The 20,264-nt window shown below is 46.7% G+C and overlaps 1 protein-coding gene and 1 long non-coding RNA gene across 7 annotated transcripts in view; one reads left to right on the top strand and one right to left on the bottom strand.

The window, feature by feature from the left end:
- The window catches only part of PDP1 (pyruvate dehydrogenase phosphatase catalytic subunit 1), a 159,037-nt gene that overhangs the window by 30,082 nt on the left and 108,691 nt on the right, over nucleotides 1-20,264 (bottom strand). For all 4 annotated transcript variants that reach the window (XR_011389231.1, XR_011389233.1, XR_011389232.1 and 1 more), the window contains one exon: nucleotides 14,676-14,731. The gene's annotated coding sequence lies outside the window, so the exon portion shown is untranslated. The remainder of the gene's footprint in view (nucleotides 1-14,675; nucleotides 14,732-20,264) is intronic.
- Nucleotides 4,684-19,187, top strand: LOC103348086 (uncharacterized). Of its 3 annotated transcripts, none has more exons than XR_007918659.2 (3): nucleotides 4,684-4,907; nucleotides 5,549-6,073; nucleotides 18,517-19,187. It is a non-coding gene; the product is annotated as an uncharacterized lncRNA (long non-coding RNA). The 3 variants fall into 3 exon arrangements; XR_516523.3 differs by lacking the exon at nucleotides 18,517-19,187 and adding an exon at nucleotides 6,234-7,300; XR_007918658.2 differs by lacking the exon at nucleotides 18,517-19,187 and adding an exon at nucleotides 6,205-7,299.

Raw genomic sequence — 20,264 nt, 5'->3', positions numbered from 1 at the left:
TGAACCCACCGACTCCTCGCTGCCTCTGGGAGGCAGTCCTCTGTCCCTCTTACTCAGGAGGGAAGCATTCCAGAGAGGCCAAGGAACATGGCTAAAGTCACGGAGCTGAAAGTCGCTGAGCAGGGCCTCACATTCCGGGAGCCTTTATCCCTTACCGCTGTGCTACCGTGTCCCTCCAGGTTGTGCCTGGAAGCACCCTAGAGACACCCTGGCCACATGAGAGAGGGCAAGGTGTCCCCACCTTCGGTTCAGCCAGAGTGCCTGCAAGTTCATTCCAGCACACCAAGACCTCTCCTTCATCTCCCCATGTCTGCTGCCTTCTCTGATTCTACACATGAGCAGTGCGTCTGTCTGGGATGCGGAGCGATGGGTGAGCACGGTGATGCCCACGCAGTACCGTCTCTTTTAGTGCCCTCCCGGGAGCCAACTGGTTCACAGTATGCACCTTCCCTGGCCAGCCTGCCTCACCGCCTCCTTCAGGCCAGCACCATGCAGCACTGCAGTGTGGGGTTCTTTACTGAAAGACCATAGCGCCATGTAAGTTGGGGGGGTGGACTGGAGGCCCGGCAAAGCTGCTCAGGTTTCCTGCGCCCTTCCAACTCTTCCCCTCTGCAAAGAGAGGGTCCCTTGGGCATTGCCTCCTACCCACTTCACTTTCTCTGCAGAAGATACGCTCCTTTCCCCTGTTCAGGTCTTGCTCTGGGCCTCACAGTCCCACCTCCAAACCACTCCACAAATGAAGAGTCAGGTCTGCCCCCTGGCTCTGACAACTTGCTTTCTCTTTCTTTCTTTCTTTCTTTCTTTCTTTCTTTCTTTCTTTCTTTCTTTCTTTCTTTTCTTTTTTTTTTTTTTTTTTTTTTTGACAGGCAGAGTTAGACTGTGAGAGAGACAGAGAAAGGTCTTCCTTCCGCTGGTTCATCCTCCAAATGGCCGCTACAGCCGGCCCTGCACCGATGCAAAGCCAGGAGCCAGGTGCTTCTTCCTGGTCTCCCAGGCAGGTGCAGGCACCCAAGCACTTGGGCCATCCTCCACTGCCTTCCCGGGCCACAGCAGAGAGCTGGACTGGAAGAGGAGCAACTGGGACTAGAACCTGGTGCCCATATGGGATGCTGGCGCCGCAGGCGGAGGATTAACCAAGTGAGCCACGGCACCGGCCTGACAACTTGCTTTCAAATTGCCTTGCGCCCTCGACAGTTCTTCTCTGCGCTTTGCAGGAGGAGGCTGGGAGGGGGCTGAGTCTCCCTGGGTGAACTGGGGACCACACTGGCAATTCAACCTCCTACTAGAAAGAGCTGTTTGGGAGGAGGCTGGTGGCTAACCTTGCCAAAGAGGGCACGAGTTGCCACTGCCTACTGGAAACCAGGAAGCCCCGTATCAAAGGAGGCTGCTGTTCCTCTGAGCAAACTTTGCACCTCCAGGAACAACCTTTCTGGAAACTTGGCCAAGAGCCTTGCCACTTAGGACAAACGCATCCACCATTACCGTGCCCCGAAGAGTTCGGGTGCCTCACCCGACCTGAAGCCGCTGGCCCCGGGGGAAGTGGTACTGCATTCTGAACTTAAACTTGGAAAATATATTCCAAGTCTCCCTCCTGATTTAAATGGGGGTGGTACAAGCTCCTCAAACTGACATCAACTTATTAGGCTTCCATGTAAATTTCGGTTTCAAAGAAGGAACCTGTTTGAAATCAGATGCCAAGTCCTTTTGTCTTGTTTTACATTTGAGAAAACTCAAGGTGGGAGACTCCGTGGACAGGAGCTCACCTTTTACAAGGGGAGAACAAACCTTAGGTTTCCCATGAAGCAGCTGATAAGGAGAAAGCATGCGAGTGGAATTCCTCCTAGAATCCTGCGTAGAGGCCGGCGCCGTGGCTCACTAGGCTAATCCTTCGCCTTGCGGCGCCGGCGCACCAGGTTCTAGTCCCGGTCGGGGCGCCGGATTCTGTCCCGGTTGCCCCTCTTCCAGGCCAGCTCTCTGCTGTGGCCCGGGAGTGCAGTGGAGGATGGCCCAAGTGCTTGGGCCCTGCACCCCATGGGAGACCAGGAGAAGCACCTGGCTCCTGGCTTCGGATCAGAGCGGTGTGCCAGCCGTGGCGGCCATTGGAGGGTGAACCAACAGCAAAGGAAGACCTTTCTCCCTGTCTCTCTCTCTCACTGTCTAACTCTGCCTGTCAAAAAAAAAAAAAAAAAAAAAAAAGAATCCTGCGTAGAGCAGCACTGGGGCGCTGACCCGTGCCTCGCCCTGCCCTGGGCACCCCCTGGCTGGCTGGCTGGCTTTCCCTTCTTTCAACAAGCGTGGATGGATTGTGCGGCCTTGGGAAGATTTACTGTTACTATTTCATGGCTATGTATAAAGCTAGAACACTTCCAGTCTCAGCCAGTCTCCCCGCTGGGCTGTTTCAAGGCCCCGACTTGGGACGGCCACAAGGCAAAATCAGATCCGCTGGAATGTAACCGCGGTTCTTTTAAGACTCTGGGGTGGTTTGTTTAAGATAAGGAGATGACAAATAGGCTGCATTTGGAGTCACTAAGGGAAAGACTGGGAAAGCAAGTGCACAGTCTATACCTGCTGTGGAATGGATGACATCATCTCTGGTGAGGGCGGGTGGGGGCGGGGGAGGACTCTGTCTCCACAGGGCCCCTGCCTTTCTAAAGGGAAACTGCCCTACTTTTCTTTCTTCTTCTAGTGATGACCCTATATGGCGAATCCGTACCGCAGGCAGCTGTGGGATCAGGGTGTGGAGTGGAGAGAGAGAGGCAAGAGGAGGAGAGCCATTAGCAGCTCAAACTCAGGTCAAAAACCACCTCCAGCCCTCACTGCCCTTGGGACCTCAAGTCTCTACTTTCTGATCTTTCTGTGGGGTGAGGACAACACCCCCTCAGGTCAGGAAGAGAAGAACAACGCAACGCAACACTTTGGAAAGAGTTGCCTAGAGTCTATTTGAACTTCATCGGAGTCTCTTCAACCCTCAGCTGGCTTTCTGTCTCTAAACTCTCCCCAGCTGCCTGTGCCCACAGTTCATCAATGATCTGCATGTGGCAAAGCCCAGCGTCAGCTTCTGTGACACCAGCTCCCTCCCTCTGAATCCCGGTCTCTCCTGGCCTCTGTGACAGGACCTGGCCCTGCTGCTGCTCCTCCTCCTGGGCTACTTTTTCTCCAGGGCCAGGCACAGCTCCTCCCTCAGGGCTGGGTCTTTCTTTCCAGCTTCTCCTCACCCCCTAGGGTGCCCCCATATACTCCCAGGGCTTCATGTACCAACTGGAAGTTACTGATGCTTACATCTACACTGCAGCCTTGACCTCCTTCAGGAATTCCAACTTCCCACTGCACATCACCACCTAGGTGCCAAAGGGTCATTCCAAACTTCCTATGGCCAAGACAAGACTCTTGGGGCCAACACTGTGGCACAGCAGTTAAGCCACTGCCTGCTATGCTGGCATCCTTTGTGAGACTGGTTCAAGTCCCAGCTGCTCCACCTCCAATCCAGCTCCCTGCTAATGTTCCTGAGAAAACAGCAGAAGATGGTATTTCTGAGTACTGGGGTCCCTGCCACCAATGTGGGAGACCTGCATGGAGGTCTAGCTTCCTGGCTTCAGCCTGGCCCAGCCCTGGCTGTGGCAGCCATTTGGGGAGTGAACCAGCAGATGGAAAGCTTCCCGCCTCCCCCTGCCTCCAACAACTCTGCATTTCAAATAAATCTTAAAACAAATAAGAGCCTTGATTCCTACTACTCGACCCCCTAAAGAACCTGCTCCCCAGTCTCGCAGCCAGGAGCTGTCTCTGACAGCTCTTTCTTTTACAACCCCCGCCCCCACCCCTGCCCCCGTCATCTAATGCATCAGCTGCATCTCAAAAACTCACCTCAATTCCACCTCCCTTCCAGCTCCACCCCCACATCCCAAACCAAGCCCTTTTATCTTGTTCCTGGGCCACTGAATTTAACTCACAGAATCAAAGTGAGCTGCCCAAAGCTATGTCTCCTCACAGCAGAACTAGGCCCCGACTCTGAGGCAAGTGCTCCTCCCACAAGTCGTGATGGGTGTCGGGTATTTTCATGTTCATTCCAGTATTCTCTTTTCATTTTTTTTTTTAATCTGAGACACAGAGAAAGAGCACATATACTTCCATTCGCTTTTTCATTCTCCAAATACTCACAATGACTGGCGGGCTGAGCCAGGCCAAAGCTGGGAGCTGGGAATTCAACCCAGGTCTCCCCCGTGGGTGACTGAAACCCAATCACTTGACCCATCACCTGCTGTCTTCCAGGGTCTGCATTAGCAGGAAGGTGGAGTTGGGAATCAGAGCTGGGAATCAAACCCAGGCACTCCAGTGTGGAACAATGCAGTCATCTTTATACCTGGGCTAAACACTGGCTCACTCAAAATCTCTAGTGAGAAATGCTGAAAGCGGGGGGAATCAGCATTTAATTTTCTGTGGTCACTACAACCCTTCAAATGGTGTTTTCCAGAAGATGTATTTGTTTTCACTTACCTCTTCTTCAAGAGGAACAAATGATACTGCTCGCTTATTGAGTGCACCATGATGATCTGTTCATGTTCTACTTTCTAGCATGGGGTTGAGGAACAGATAGAGTAGTGACAGTAGCCATGCTCTGTGATACAAATGGCTATTTTGTAATAATGCTTACTGTGATGCTTATTATTATGTCATCGTCACCTGTGTAGCCTCGCCCACCTGTCCAGCCTATCCTGTAGCAGTGTTCAGGTGTTGGTGACTTGGAAAGAACCAGAGGGTGGCCTATGTGCCTTCTGTTCACGAGTGATGGAAACAGAGGAGGGAGCAAGGAAGATGCCTGAGGCACTGCCGACAGAACACTCAAAATACTTGCAAGTCTCCAGCATAGGAAACCCAGAAGTGTGATGCGTTGCCAGGACTCTTAACCACAGGTAACAGAAACCCAGAGCCAATTAGCGAAGGGGAGATGGGGGAGTGTACTGGCAAATCCGAACAATACGGAAGGAATTCCAACTTCAGATGCACCTGGGTCCAGAGACTCGAGGGAGGTCACTGGCTTCCAGCTCTGATCTCAGCTAGATGGCTTGCAGAAGCCCAGGAGCCACGCTCCGTGGATCAGCCACACGAGCAACAGACTCCTGAGAATAAACCTCTGCAGACATGCTGGGGTGCAGGCCGCAACCCTGAGCCACTCACGTGACCAATGGGACGGTGGAGGCGCTACAGGCCCTGGCCTCTGTGCAGAGAGTCCCCTGCAAGGCAGAGGGTCTCTGCCAACGTGAAGAGGGGTGAGGACGTGCCCCTGGTGATTCCGATTTTGCTGAAAGTGCTCTGGAGATTTCCAGTAGAAATAAGTCCGCATTGAACCAGTCTCTGCTAGTCATCCAAGATGTGGCTAGACCCTCTTCCCCTGTGGGAAGCGCAGCGAGGGCTCATCCTAAAATGTTTTTAATATTGGACAGAAGCAGGAAGGAGGAATTCTCACCCTCCCCCTACCCTCCCCCTCCCCCTCCAAAGTCCACTCCGTTTTTGAGAGAAAAGCACACACAAATACTTCAATTGTTTGTTTCAGATCATCCTCAACTCGACTGCATTTCTTTATCTGGGATGACCGGAAGCTGGATGTAACCCTGCTGAGAGAGAAAACGTCACTCACGCAAAGGTCGTTCCTGGTAATGAGGTGATGTGATCCGAAATGGAGGGATTCTGTGAGGTTATGTGGCCCATGACTCACAGTGACTCACATCCCACACTGAATTTGGGACAAATCCCTTCCTGATGCCAGCGGAGGCTTCCGTGGGTAATTTAATCAACTGGGCCACCTTATCCTGTTGCCATCACATCATTTACCAAGATTTATGCAAAAGAAAAAAAAGATCTTTGTGCAGGCTCCTAAACTTTCAAGTTGACAACAGACACCCCTTTCAGACAGACATTGTAAGAAGAAAACTATGAGGACCAAGGCTACAGTCCAGTTCCCTGCCCCGACATGAGACACAGAGGAGAGGCCTCAAAGGAATCACTCTTCCCAAAAACCTAGTTGTCAGTTGTTCTGCCCAAAGGGCTCAGTCCACTCTGTGTCCCCCCAGAGAGGATGGTGAGGATGGGGGAGCTGGGAGGGAGGGGCGACAGTTGCCCTAGGTCACCTTTGCTGTCTGTTGGTGGCTTTCTTTCTTTTTTTTTTTTTTTAGATTACTTTTCTTATTTATTTCTTTTCTTTTTTTTTAGGTGTTTATGTAAGTTTATTTTTTTTTTAGTGTATAAAGTACTGAAGAAATGTACAAATACTCCAAAGATCCATACCACCATTAAGAAAGAAAAAGATCAAAGTCAAACAAAAACCTATGGACACACCTATATATATGATCTTATTCACTCATTACTGGCAAGATTCTGACATAAATTCTAATTCCAGCTTATTTTGTCCTTTCTAATCTATGTTGTGATTTTCCAAAGTACAGTTTATGGATTACAATGGCTTCCCCCCCCCATAACTTCCCTCCCACTCGCACCCCTCCCATCTCCCGCTCCCTCTCCCATTCCATTCACATCAAGATTCATTTTCAATTATCTGTATATACAGAAGATCGATTCAGTATATATTAAGTAAAGATTTCATCAGTTTGCACCTGCACAGAAACACAAAGTGTGAAATACTGTTTCAGTACTAGTTATAGCATTACTTCACATCAAAGCTCCCTTTCCTTGGGCCCCGGGGGCACAAGGTTACACTCCAAGCTGAGTTGCCAGTAGCTGGGAGCATGCTCACTGGTTGGAAATTTTCAGATATTTGCATGTGTGCCCTGGAACATAAAAGACAGTGGCAAAGATCGCTCATCCACTCCCAGCTGGCACAGGGGAAGGTCGGTGACCAAGCAAGAGTACAGAACAGTCTGACAGAGGGCACAGGATTTGATGAGCCAGGACACTGGGAACCCTCCTTCCCCTAACAGGTGAGCCATCCCTTATTTGCTGCTTTGCTGATGGAGGAGTCAGGGACAAAGCCTGTACTTCTGGGGGGAAACTCCCCGCTTCAGAGCCGGTTCTTGTGAGAAAGCTCAAGCTCGAAGTCAGTCACGGGGAGGATTTTCATCTGAGCCAAGCGCAGCAAGCTGTACTCAGCGCAGGTACCAATCTGCATTGGCATCTACCGTGGGAAGCCCCAAAATGTGAATTTTTACATTTTGAGTTTTTCTAAGGAACACAAGCAATACTGACATTATGCTCTTAAAACTGCATTATAAAATGCATGAAATTTGTTCCATTTATATAAATACAATTTTTTAAAAAGTAAAAAAAAAACACATAAGCATACAAAAGAGACTCATGCCCACATGATTTTTTTTTCTTTTTTCTTTTTCTTTTCTTTTCTTTTTTTTTTCTTTCTTTCTTTCTTTCTTTCTTTTTTTTTTTTTTTTTTTTTTTTTTGACAGGCAGAGTGGATAGTGAGAGAGAGACAGAGAGAAAGGTCTTCCTTTGCCATTGGTTCACCCTCCAATGGCTGCCACGGCTGGTGCGCTGTGGCCGGCGCACCGCGCTGATCCGAAGCCAGGAGCCAGGTGCTTTTCCTGGTCTCCCATGGGGTGCAGGGCCCAAGCACTTGGGCCATCCTCCACTGCACTCCCGGGCCACAGCAGAGAGCTGGCCTGGAAGAGGGGCAACCGGGACAGAATCCAGCGCCCCGACTGGGACTAGAACCCGGTATGCCGGCGCCGCTAGGTGGAGGATTAGCCTATTGAGCCGCGGCACCGGCCCACCCACATGATTTTTAATCTTCCACTTTGGCATTGTCTTCTGAGCGTCGTGGGATCGGTGACCCATCAGGTGATAGCAAGTGAGACTTGGAGAATGCGCCTTGGTGGGGAGGGAGGCTGCCCAAGTTCACCAGCCTCACCAGGATCAAGGCAGTCAGTCCTTCCCTTGCTCCTTCTGTTCTCAGTGGAAAATGCAGCCCTCACCTGTCCAGGAAACAGGGACAGGGGGTGTAGGGAGGGTGGGAAGAGGTGGCCCTCCAGCCAGCTTGGGACAGTCCTTTCTATATCCGGGGGCTTCTTCCCATCCAGTGTCAACAGCAGCAGCCACAACTCACGTGTGGTCTACTCTAGGGCTGGTGCAGTGCTCACCCCATTACAAATGCTCCTCAGTTCATGATGGGGTTATGTCCCAAAAAACCCAGTACAAGCTGAAAACATTGTTAAGTGGAAGATGCATTTAGTATCGCTGACCTACAACACATCACAGCCTAGCCTGGCCTACCCTCAGGGTGCTCAGAGCGCATACAGCGAGTCAAAGTTGGGCAAAGCCTACTTTACAACACAGTCCTGGATGTCTTGTGGAATTGATAGACTATCGTACTGAAGGTGCTTTCACACCACTGCAGGGTTGAAAAGTCCTAAGCTGAACCCTCATACGTCAGAGACCACCTGTATGTACATTCTCCCATCTACACTCTAAAGCTCTAACTTCCTGCTGGATGGCTGATGGCTGTTGTCATCCTCATCCAACTGACAGGAAAACAGGTACAGACAAGTGAATAACTTTCCAGCTCTCTCACTAGGCCTTGGCTGGGGGCCGTCTGCCCCACCCCCAATTCTCTAATCTTTGCACTTATTCACATAGTCACTGGGGGTCAGTAGAGGGAAAATTGGTTCTGTGATCTCCAGCAGCCATTTTCTTCCTGGCTGAACAGGAGGGTTACAAAGCCACGCTGTCCAAGTCTGATGGCCCCAGCCTGGCTCTTTATGCCCCAGGATTTCACCTCACAGGGCTGAGGGGCCACCAAAGCTCCTCTTGGCGCTGCCTCTGGAGTCTGCCCCAATGTCATCCATCTCCCCACACAGCCTCTGGCTTGGGTAGCAACTATGCGCATACACTCACTTGCATTCCACCCACAGCACTCTGGTGTTCCAGCCTAACTTTCTCATGCATACTAATTTACTGACCTTCTGGTTTTCAGTGCTTAAAGCTCTCTGTAACAGTAGAACACACCAGACCAAGTGGAAATTCACAAAATCCAACCTGCGGTCAGACCCATTGGATTGCTCGCCTGCCCAGCTTCCACCACTGCCTGGCTGTGTGGCCTTGGGCATGTTGCTGGGCTTTTCTGAGTTGGAGTCTTTTTCTATACAGTGGGGCATGAAGACAGTGAGGATGGTATCAGGGACATGTTTAACCCAATGCTTAGTAAAGTGTGCATCATCGTCATTGTTACCATTGTGATTTCCTACTTAGGACAAGAACACCGTTGTTAAGGGTGGGAAGCACTACAGAAGTGGCCCCAACCCTCATGTTCGCTATTCAGAAGGCTGCTGGCTGGCAAACCCCTTGCCCCAAGAGCAGGTGACAGGGAAGAACTCAAGCCAAAGGAGAAAAATTGCCATGTTGAGGAGGCTCAGCCACAGTAGGAGGGAAAACAGCTGATGGCACCACTTGTACTTTAATTTGTGGGAGGAGAGTCAGGTGCCCTTGAATCCTCCTGGGGACTTGAGAACTGGGGGCTGAGTGAGCAGTCCCACATGTGACTGTGGCCTGGAGATCACCGTCACTGTCCTCCTTGTCCCCAGGGCCTTCAAGGCTGAGTGGCCTGGCCCTAATCTGGCAACAGAGGAGTCAGTGCTGCTTCCATGAACTCAAAGGATCTTACTGGGCCTGTGCGGGCATTGGTCCATTCCAGGCCACCACCAGGTCCTCCATGGACTCAATCAAAATGACTCTGCCAAAACTTTAGGCCAAGAATTCCCCTTTGGATAAAATGGGTTCTCAGAAATCAGTTTATTTCCCTGACCACAAGTCTGTATTTTTACCCAAAGCTCCATCAAATCTTAACAGTCTCCGGTCAAGCTTTTAAAGCTTTGCCAATATTTTAAAGATGAGAATCATCAGGGTTCTAAAAATCTAAGCATTAAGAAGTAAAGGAAAATTCAGACTCTGACCACAGGAGGAAAACACATTGTTGCTTCCAAATGTAAGCATTTTAAGCATACTAACCATATCAAGTGTCATATTGCCACCCCTACACATATAAGGATACTTCAAAAACTTCCTGGTCAAACAAAGCTAAATGGTAAGTTGATTTTGGTGGAAAATATTTTGAAATGCATGCATCGTTTTTTCACAATTTGCATTTTCCATGAGCTTTTTGAAGTACTCCACTACGAGTACAGTAAGAGATACATTGTGGAGAAGCTTTGCATGGTTTTTGAAAAATGTCTGAAACCAAGTAGTGCAGAGACATTGGGGTGAAAGAATGGCAAGAGCATCCTTGAGAGGACAGAAAGGTGGAGCCTAGCTCCCTCGACCCTCCTGAGGGGCCCACGGGTCCAGGGAGTTCTTGAGGGGAAGACTTGGTTAAGATGATTGAGCAAGGGTGACATTAGAACTCTGAAGGTCAATATCTGCTCTAATTCTATTTTTTTAAGATTTATTTTATTTATTTGAAACAAAGAGTTACAGAGAGAGAGAGAGAGAGAGAGAGAGAGAGATATTGATTGAGTCTTCCATCCAATGGTTCACTCCCCAGTTGGCCATAATAGCCAGAGCTGAGCTGATCTGAAGCCAGGAGCCAGGAGATATTCTTGGGTATTCCACATAGGCGCAGGGGCCCAAGGACTTAGGCCATCCTCCACTACTTTCCCAGATGCATAAGGGAGCTGGATTGGAAGTGGAACAGCCAGGACTTGAACCAGTGCCCATATAGGATGCTGGCACTGCAGGCCAGGACTTTAACAAACTGAGCCACAGTGCCAGCCCCCTGTTCTTTCTAATTCTGTCTCTGCTGTTACTTCCCTGCAGTACTCAGTGCATTATCTCACAGGAAAATAAAAATAGAGGCTAAACTGAGCTAGTTACAAAGCAGTTATAAAAAATAAAAATATAACAATCAAAATATCAAGGACATTCTTCTCAGATATGGAAAAAATGATGCTAAAAGTCATATAGAAACACAGGGGATCCTGAATAGCAAAAGCAATCTTTTACAACAAAAACAAAGCAGGAGGCATAACAATACCAGATTTCAAGATATACTACAAGGCAGTTATAATCAAAACAGCCTGGTAGTGGTGCAAAAACAGATGGATAGACCAATGGAACAGAATAGAAATGGCAGAAATCAATCCATGCATCTAAAACCAACTTATCTTTGACAAAGGAGCTAAAATCAATCCCTGGAGCAAGGACAGTCTCTTCAACAAATGGTGCTGGGAAAACTGGATCTCCACATACAGAAGTTCGAAGCAAGACCCTTACCTTACATCTTACACAAAAATCCACTCAAAATGGATCAAAGACCTAAATCTATGACCCAATACCATCAAATCATGAAAGAATATTGGGGAAACCTGTAAGACACTGGCACAGGCAGAGTTCTTGGAAAAGATCCCAGAAGCATAGGCATACAAAGCCAAAATTAAAAGTGGGATTACATCAAGCTGAGAAGCTTCTGCACTGCAAAAGAAGCATTCAGCAAAGTGAGGAGGCAATCGACAGAATGGGAGAAATTATTTGCAAACTATGCAACAGATAAAGGACTAATATCCAGAACATATAAAGAGTTCAAGAATCTCCACAACAACAAAACAATCCAGTGAAGAAATGGGCAAAGGTCTTCAACAGACATTTTTCAAAAGAGGAAATTCAAATGGCCAACAGTACATGAAAAATGCTCAGGATCACTAGCCACCGGGGAAATGCAAATCAAAACCACAATGGGACTCACCTCAACCCAGTTAGAATGGCTTTCATACAGAAATCAACAAACAACAAATGTTGGCAAGGATGTGGGGGAAAAGGTACCCTAATCCACTGTTGGTTGGAATGTAAAGTGGTACAGCCACTGTGGAAGACAGTATGGAGATACCTCAGAAATCTGATATAGACCTACCATATGACCCCGACATCCCACCCCTGGGAATTTACCCAAGGGGAATGAAATCAGCATGTGAAAGAGTTATCTGCACCCCCATGTTTATTGCAGCTCAATTCACAATAGCTAAGACATGGAATCAACCCAAATGCCCATCAACTGAAGACTGGATAAAAAAAATTATGGGAATGTACACCATGGAATACTACACATGGTAAAAAAAAATGAAATGCAGTCATTTGCAATAAAATAGATGAATCTAGAAAGCATAGTTACTGAAATAAGCCAGTCCCAAAGGAACAATTACTATATATTCTCCCAGACCTGTGATAACTTATAGAGCACTGAATGGCAATCTAGAAGTGAAACTGACATTTTAAGAAGCAATGATTTGAATAGCCCTTGAGGAATGTTTTTTTTTTATACTATTTGTTGACCTCTTTACTTAACATAAACATATGTTTAGAAAGTCAATTGAAAATAGATCACAGTAAAAATTAAGGGCAAAAATAAGAGAGGGAGCAGTAAGAGGGGTGGGAGTATGTGTGGGAAGGCAGGCATGCTGGGAAGAATCACCATGTCCCTAAAGTTTTAACTATGAAGTATATGAAGTTTGTAACCATAAAGCTGTATAGTTCTGCATACATTCCTATGGACTTATTTCTAAGGGTGCAATTTAAAAACTTGCCCTGGGACCCCAAATCCTGGGGTGGTAAAAATATCACCTTAAGTAATAAAGTGATCATATGGATAGGATTAAGTATCTGATAACAATAATTGATAGAATTAAAAAGGAGTGAATGCTCCAACATGGGAAGCAGTCTGCACAGCTGACTCATAGAGTGACAATCGCTTTAAGTAGCACTCTGACCTCAGAATCAGCCCTTAAGGCATTCTGGTCTGGCTGAAAAGCTCTTGAGAGCATTTCAGGCATGGAAATCCAAGACAGTGTGGCAAAAAAAATATCCTATGTGAAGGACCTCGGTGGGTGAGATCGCAGTGGAAAGAAGTGGCCATCAAAGGTGATACTTTTCTCTAAAGAGAGGAGTGATCTTGTGCTTTGCTGGTGGCCTTTTCTAAATACTGACAGGGTTTGTGGATTCAAAAGGCTTCCATAGCCTAGGCAGCTCATGTCAAGAGCCTCAGGTGATCACTGACATCATACATAAGAGTGTTAATTGTTAAATAAAAAACAGGAGTCACTGTGCACTAACTTCCCATGCAGGACCTCTGTCCTCAAAGAGTTGTATTATAATTATGACTTTGAATCAGCTCAGCTCTGGCCATTGTGGTCATTTCGGGAGTGAATCAGTGGACAGAAGACCTCTCTTTCTCTGGCTCTACCTCTCTCTGTAACTCTGTCTTTCAAATAAATAAAATAAATCCTTTTTAAAAAGTTAATTGAGGCCAGCGCCACGGCTCAATAGGCTAATCCTCTGCCTTGCAGCGCCGGCACACCGGGTTCTAGTCCTGGTCAGGGTGCCGGATTCTGTCCCAGTTACCCCTCTTCCAGGCCAGCTCTCTGCTGTGGCCAGGGAGTGCAGTGGAGGATGGCCCAAGTACTTGGGCCCTGCACCCGCATAGGAGACCAGGAGAAGCACCTGGCTCCTGGCTTCGGATCAGCGCAGTGCGCCGGCCACAGCGCACCGGCCGCAGCGGCCATTGGAAGGTGAACCAACGGCAAAAGGAAGACCTTTCTCTCTGTCTCTCTCTCTCACTGTCCACTCTGCCTGTCAAAAAAAAAGTTAATTGAAAATAGAGTTTAGTAAAAAATAAGAATGGGAATAGGAGAGTGAGGAGGAACAAGGGTAGGAGGGGGGGGGTAAGATAGGAAGAATCACTATGTTCCTCAAGTTGTATTTATGAAATGCATGAAGTTTTTTTAAAAGATTTTATTTATTTTATTTGAGAGGTAGGGTTACAGACAGTGAGAGGGAGAGACAAGAGAGAAAGGTCTTTCTTCCATTGGTTCACTCCCTAATTGGCCGCAACAGTCGGAGCTGTGCCAATCCCAAGCCAGGAGCCTGGAGCTTCCTCCGGGCTCCCCACATGGATGCAGGGGCCCAAAGACTTGAGCCATCTTCCACTGCTTTCCCAGGCCACAGCAGGGAGCTGGATTGGAAGAGGAACAGCTGGGACTAGAATCAGCACCCATATGCCAGCAATATGCGCCGATGCCAGCAGGTGGAGGATTACCCTACTGTGCCACGGCACCAGCCCCAATGCATGAAGTTTTAATACCTTAAATAAAAGGTTTTTGGGCAAAAAAATAACAACAATAATAAAAATAGTCTTTATTGCTCCATGTGTCTACACATTTGGAGAGATTTTAAACATGCGACCTCAGGAGTAAAGGAGCCTTTTGTTCCACCCTCTTGTTTAACAGAAAAAGAAACAGAGGGCCAGAAAGATCAAGTGCTTTGCCCAAAGTCACACAATTAACTCAGTGATGGTTGGACTGGGGATTGGAAAATAGGTCTCCTGGGGCTGGTGCTGTGGCATAGCCGGTTAATCCACTACCTGCAAAGCCAGTATCCCATGTAGTTTCAGTCCTGGATGCTCCATTTGCTTCTGGATCCCTGCTAATGGTCTGGGAAAGCAGTGAAAGATGGCCCAAGTACTTGGTTCTCTGCCACCCAAATGAGAGACCCAGAAGAAGCTCCTGGCTTCTGGCTCCTGGCTGTGGCCTGACCCAGCACTGGCCATTGCAGCTATCTGGGGAGTAAGCCAGCGGATGGAAGATTCTCTCTTTCTCTCCCTCTCTCTCAAATAAATACATAAATCTTTTTTTTAAAAAAAGAAAAAAATACATCTCATGACAAGATTCCAGGCTTACCTGACCTTGCGTACATGGCAGGAATGTCTATGGCACAGCCATGTCAGTAGTTGAATCTGAAATGGAAAATAAATGGATAAAGCTGACGAATCATCATTCTTGAAATTCTTATGAGAAGCAGGTACAGATAATGCAGGTAATGTTTATCTTTCTTTCTTTGATAAGGATAGAATGACAAAGAAATTAGTATAGATTTGAAAGGATAAGTGACATAAAAATAACAATAGGAATTAAATACTATAATACTACTAATAATCACTCATACAAAGCGCTAAGTATCATCTGCCAGGCACTGTGTTTATAACCTCACCTTATCCTCGCAACATACCTATGATATGGAGACTATGTTTATTGCCATTTTAGCAAAGAGAAATGTATTTTTATGAACATTTCCCAACTATGCAGAGTCAGAGTTGGAGCCCACTTCAAGAATGGAAACCAGGGGACTCAAAGCCTGTTGTGGAGAGAGAGCAGGACCCTTTCTAATGCTCCTTGCTAGGTTGATCACAAATATAAACTCACTTAATCTTCTCAGCAACCACAAATGCAGTTACTAAGGTTTAGTTAGTTCTGTTTTACAGATGCAGAACTGACAAAAGGGGTCAGGTAACTGAATGGAGGTGGAGCCAGGATTCCATCCTGGTTTTCATTTCTGAGTATATACTGCTGACCACCATGCCTCATTTTCTCTCACTTCTCAGCTTTTTCATCTGTAAAATGGGAGATTATAACAACCATAGATCTCAGAAAGCATTACTGCACAACGCCAGAAAAATGAAGGAACATTATAAACCATCAGGTATTGCAAAAAGCACTTTTTCTGAATATGACAGCAATTAAATGAGATTGGAATCATAGATTTTAAAATCATAGAATTTAAGACTTGGAGTTTTCCTGTGAATGTTTACTACTTTTTATAAAAAAAAATTCTGGATGCTAAAATTCCAGATGCCCCTTTGCAGCTTTCCTTCTGTGTACATTGCTAACATATGCATGAAACCCCAAGATGCAAATTCAGCTTTCTTATGAAAACCATCACCAGTTAAAATACTTCATAAGACTGATGATGAAGAGAGTTAAAAATCAAAATAACAAGCTGGCTCCCAACAGGGCTGTTCTGTTGACCTTGGCATTCTGAAAGAAAATAATTAAAGCAAGGCCTATGTAAGGTTCCCATCAAGATTTATGGACAGAAACTTAAATTATCTCAACGACTCCATCTCGTTTAATTGCTCCATTGTCAGTGACCTCCACAATGGAAAATCTGAGTCGGAGCAGCCTGGGAGGGCTATGAGTGTTCACAGCAGCTGGGATGAAGCAGAGGAAGTGAGAAAGCCCTGCTCTGGCAAAGGGAGGTTGATGTCACTGCAGGCAGCTTGGGAGTTGAATCACAAGGTCAAGGTTGGAGATATGGAGACCTGAATGCCCACAAATATCTTAAAATGTTGCATGTCCCAATGTACTTTGCTTTAAATTCCTATTTCTTGGCCCAATGTTAACCACAGTCTCCTCCCCCACTAATATATACACTCAAGCACGCTGCTTAATTTTCCAAAATAGATCAGTTTGCCAAAAGAGAACTCTGGAACATTTGTCATATAAAATGGCATCTATTTCTTAGCATGAGTACTAATCAAGGCCAGAAGTGACCTAATGTCTTAAAACTGTCACTGCGAAATGTTTCCACATTCAGTCCACAGGGCTCTCACACAGTGGCAAACAGAAAGCTTTGGCTGCCAGCACAGTGCAGGTGGTACATTTTAATTCAAGAATTGACCTTAAGCTTGGTTCGTATCAGATCCTTTTTATTTTTTCCCTGCTTTCTGTTTTTTTAAAAACTTGTTCTAGATAATGCTTACAAAGTAACTAATAGAAATAACCAATCACCCAGCTGACAGTTTCCCCACAAGGGATTAGGAAGGGCCCAGAGACACTGCTCACTTGCCCTCTTGAAATTGCTGCCCCTGAACCTGTGTGGTTTGGTCCTGCGTGCACATCCCCGGTGCTCGCTCCAGTTGAATTTCTCCAAGGTTCAGCTCCTGACTGCACGCAAGGAGGAGACAGGGGAAGTGCTTAGGTCGCCTTTCCCACACATCTCCAGAAGTGGGTGTTTTAGCCTGAGTTGAGCGGTGTGCATTTAGGTGGCAATCTGAAATCCTTTCACACATCTTCAAAGAGGCTACTGATTTTCTCCGTGAGCCAACTGGCAGATAGAGTCACTGGGGCTCAAGCAGTCACACTGGCAGAAGGAGCATCCATTAAAAATGAATGGTCAGCTGTTCTAACTAAAGTCCCAGAAGAACTGAAATGGGGACTCAAACACATCCCCGCCCACAAATATTCATGGCAGCACTATTCATAACAGCTCAAAGGTGGGAACAACCCAAGGTCCATCAACTTGGGGAAGGACAAAGTGTGGTTTCTCTAGCACGATGGAGTAGGATTCTGCCTTAAGAAGGAATGATAGGGGCCGGTGCCGTGGTGTAGTGGGTTAACGCCCTGGCCTGAAGCACCAGCATCCCATATGGGCGCCGGTTCTAGACCCAGCTGCTCCTCTTCTAATCCAGCTCTCTGCTATGGCCTGGGAAAGCAGTAGAGGATGGCCCAGGTCCTTGGGCCCCTGCACCCACGTGGGAGACCCAGAAGAAGCTCCTGGCTCCTGGCTTTGGATCGGTGCAGTGAACCATCAGATGGAAGACCTCTCTCTCTCTCTCTCTCTCTCTCTCTGCCTCTCCTCCTTCTGTATAACTCTGACTTTCAAATAAATAAATAAATCTTAAAAAAAGAAGGAACGATATTCGCATACATACCACAATGTGGATGAATCTTAGAACATCAAGCTTAGTGAAAGAAGCCAGAAACAGAAGGTCACATACTGTATGATTTTGTTTATATGAACCATGCAGAAGAAATAAACTGATAGAGCCAAAGAGAGATCTGGAGTTGAGGAAAGGTACATTAGCCTTGCATTGTTATGATGAAATACCGGAAGCTACTAACTTACACAGAGAAGACGTTTGTTTTGGTTCACAGCTTTGGAGGTCACAGCCCATGCTGGGTTTTTGGCCTTTGGTGATGGTGTTCTTCTTACTGGTAGCATCCATGGTGGCAGACAGCATCACATGGCAAGAGACAAGGGATGCATGTTGTCTGCGTAATGTGGTCTTATAAAGCCAGTGGGGATTTAATCATGGGGGCTCTACCCTAATAACCTAATCCAATCCGATCCCCTCCTGAAGGGCCCACCTCCAAACACCATAACTGGATTAAGTTCCCACCCTCTTCAGACTATTAACATAAGACTTTGGGAACCAAGCCTTTAACACATGTACCTTGGAGGAACAGTCAACATGCAAACTAAAACGCAGACCACAGCGCTATCTGGCCTACTAAGATTAGCTTTTGCCTGTGGCAGCAGCATCCCAAATGGGTGCCGGTTTCTGTCCTGGCTGCTCCTTTTCTGATCCAGCTCTCTGCTTATGGCCTGGGAAAGTAGTGGAGGGTACCCCCAAGTACTTGGGCCCCTGCACCTGCATGGGAGACCTGGATGAAGCTCCTGGCTTCTGGCCTTGGCCTGGTCCAGCCCTTGCTGCTAAGGCCATTTGGGGAGTGAACCAGCGGATGGAAGACCTCTCTTTGTAACTGTGCCTCTCGGGTAAATAAAAAAATCATGAAAAACAAAAAACCTCCATACCATAGCAAAGGGGCTGAGGAATGGGGAGTGACTACTGCTTGACAGAAAAATGATTTCCTTTAGAGATGACAAGAATATGTTGAAACTGGCTAGAGGTTGGTGGTTACACAACACTGTGCTAAATCTTACCCAATTGTGTACTTTCAGATAGATAATTTTACAGTATGTGAATTTTACCTGAGTGAAGAAGAAAACAGTGACCAAGGAATGAGATACACACCCCTGCCATCGGGAAGAAACTTTACTGGTTCCTGTCTGTCCTGTGTCTCCAGCCACTAGGCCATCCGTGCTTCTCCTCACCAAAGATCTCCCCTATTTAGGTGGCTGTGGGTGTGCAGTGCTGCCTAGAGTTGAGAAATCTCCACATCACTCATGGTCCAGTGCAGCACTCAGCTATGGCAATTGCTCCTCATACCCACTGAAGGCAAACCAGGCCCTCTTCTCCCCTTCACTTTTGAGATAACTTACCTTTAATTTACATTGCAGTCAAGGGCTTAAGCTCCAGTGTATAAAGAGTTCAACAAGTAAAATGACCCTGGTTTAGTTAAAATGTACACAAGAACTATAAATGGTAATCAAATGATTATTCCACCCTTACACCATAAATTTCAAAGTAATCACGGATCATTAAAGCTATAGTAGTATAAGATTCTTTGAGAAAAGTATAAAACAAAGTTTGACAAAGTTACATTTGCAACAACATTGTTACAACAGACATTTCTTTCAAGACCACAATATTCTTGCTTTTAAGCAGCTCATATTCCAGGGGACAGAGACAGGCAATACACAATGTGAGATAAAACAAAAAGGAAAATTTCACATAGAGATAAGTGCAGGAAACTTAAATATGGTAATATGACGGGGACGGAATGGCAATAACTCATCTTGTTGCCTTGAAAGGTTAGACAGGTGGGTGGGTTGACTTCTGGTTCCTGTCTCCCATAGTTCTGTGACTCAGGCACATTTTCTTTAAAATCCATTTTACCTTTTCTTCAAAATCTATTTCAATTGCTTAGTCAGATGCAATTGTATGGTTTTAAGGTGCAACATTTAAAAAACCATATTATGATTCATCTGATTATATGACACACACTAGTATCTAGATGTTTCAGGCAAAGTATGACTCATTCTCAATTCATTGCTTTCCTTTGTATCTCCTAACCCCTCCCCCCCACCACACACACACAGTACTCAGGTGTGCAGTCCTTGCCACCTCTGCTTCCTGCGTTCTCTCGAACCTCACCTCCCCTTTGAGAAAGTCCTTTCCATCCCCACAGCAGGTAGGGTCCAGGTCTTTGCCAATTCTTGTTCAAGCTCTGCCAGCAGCCTCACAACGAACTGTCCAACTTCTGCTGCTCCACAGCCTCATCTTCTGGTGTTCAGAAAAATCTTTCTCTTGTAATTTTTTACCCACTGGTTCTGTTCTTCTCGCTAAAGATTCAACAAATAGCATTGGACCTTCTGCCACATGACTCCCTTCCAGTTGCTGAGCAGAACAGCACTCCCCCTTGGCTCCCCTCCTGCCTGCAGTTCGCCAGTTCCTTTCCTTTCCAGACCCTTTCTTGATCCTGGTAACCCCGGTCTGAACACCAATCCATTTGAACAACAATCAATTTATCGTTATTTTAAAAAAATGCATTCAAAACTGAACACAATATTTCAAGTGTGGACTGACAGAAGTACAGTGATCCTATTTCTTCCTTTGAACTAATTAACTTTTTAAAAATAGATTTGGGGGCTGCTGTGGTGGTGCAGAGGGTGAAGCCACCCCCAGCAACTCCGGCATTCCATTGAGCATGATTTTGAGTCCCAGCTGCTCCCCTTCTGATCTAGCTCCCTGCTAATGCAACTGGGAAAGCAGTGGAAGATGGTCCCCTGCCACACATATGAGAGGC

Source organism: Oryctolagus cuniculus, chromosome 6 (assembly GCF_964237555.1).
Source record: "Oryctolagus cuniculus chromosome 6, mOryCun1.1, whole genome shotgun sequence".
NCBI lineage: Eukaryota > Metazoa > Chordata > Mammalia > Lagomorpha > Leporidae > Oryctolagus > Oryctolagus cuniculus.
Note: the sequence above shows the minus strand (reverse complement) of the source record. Positions and strands in the feature narration are given on the sequence as shown.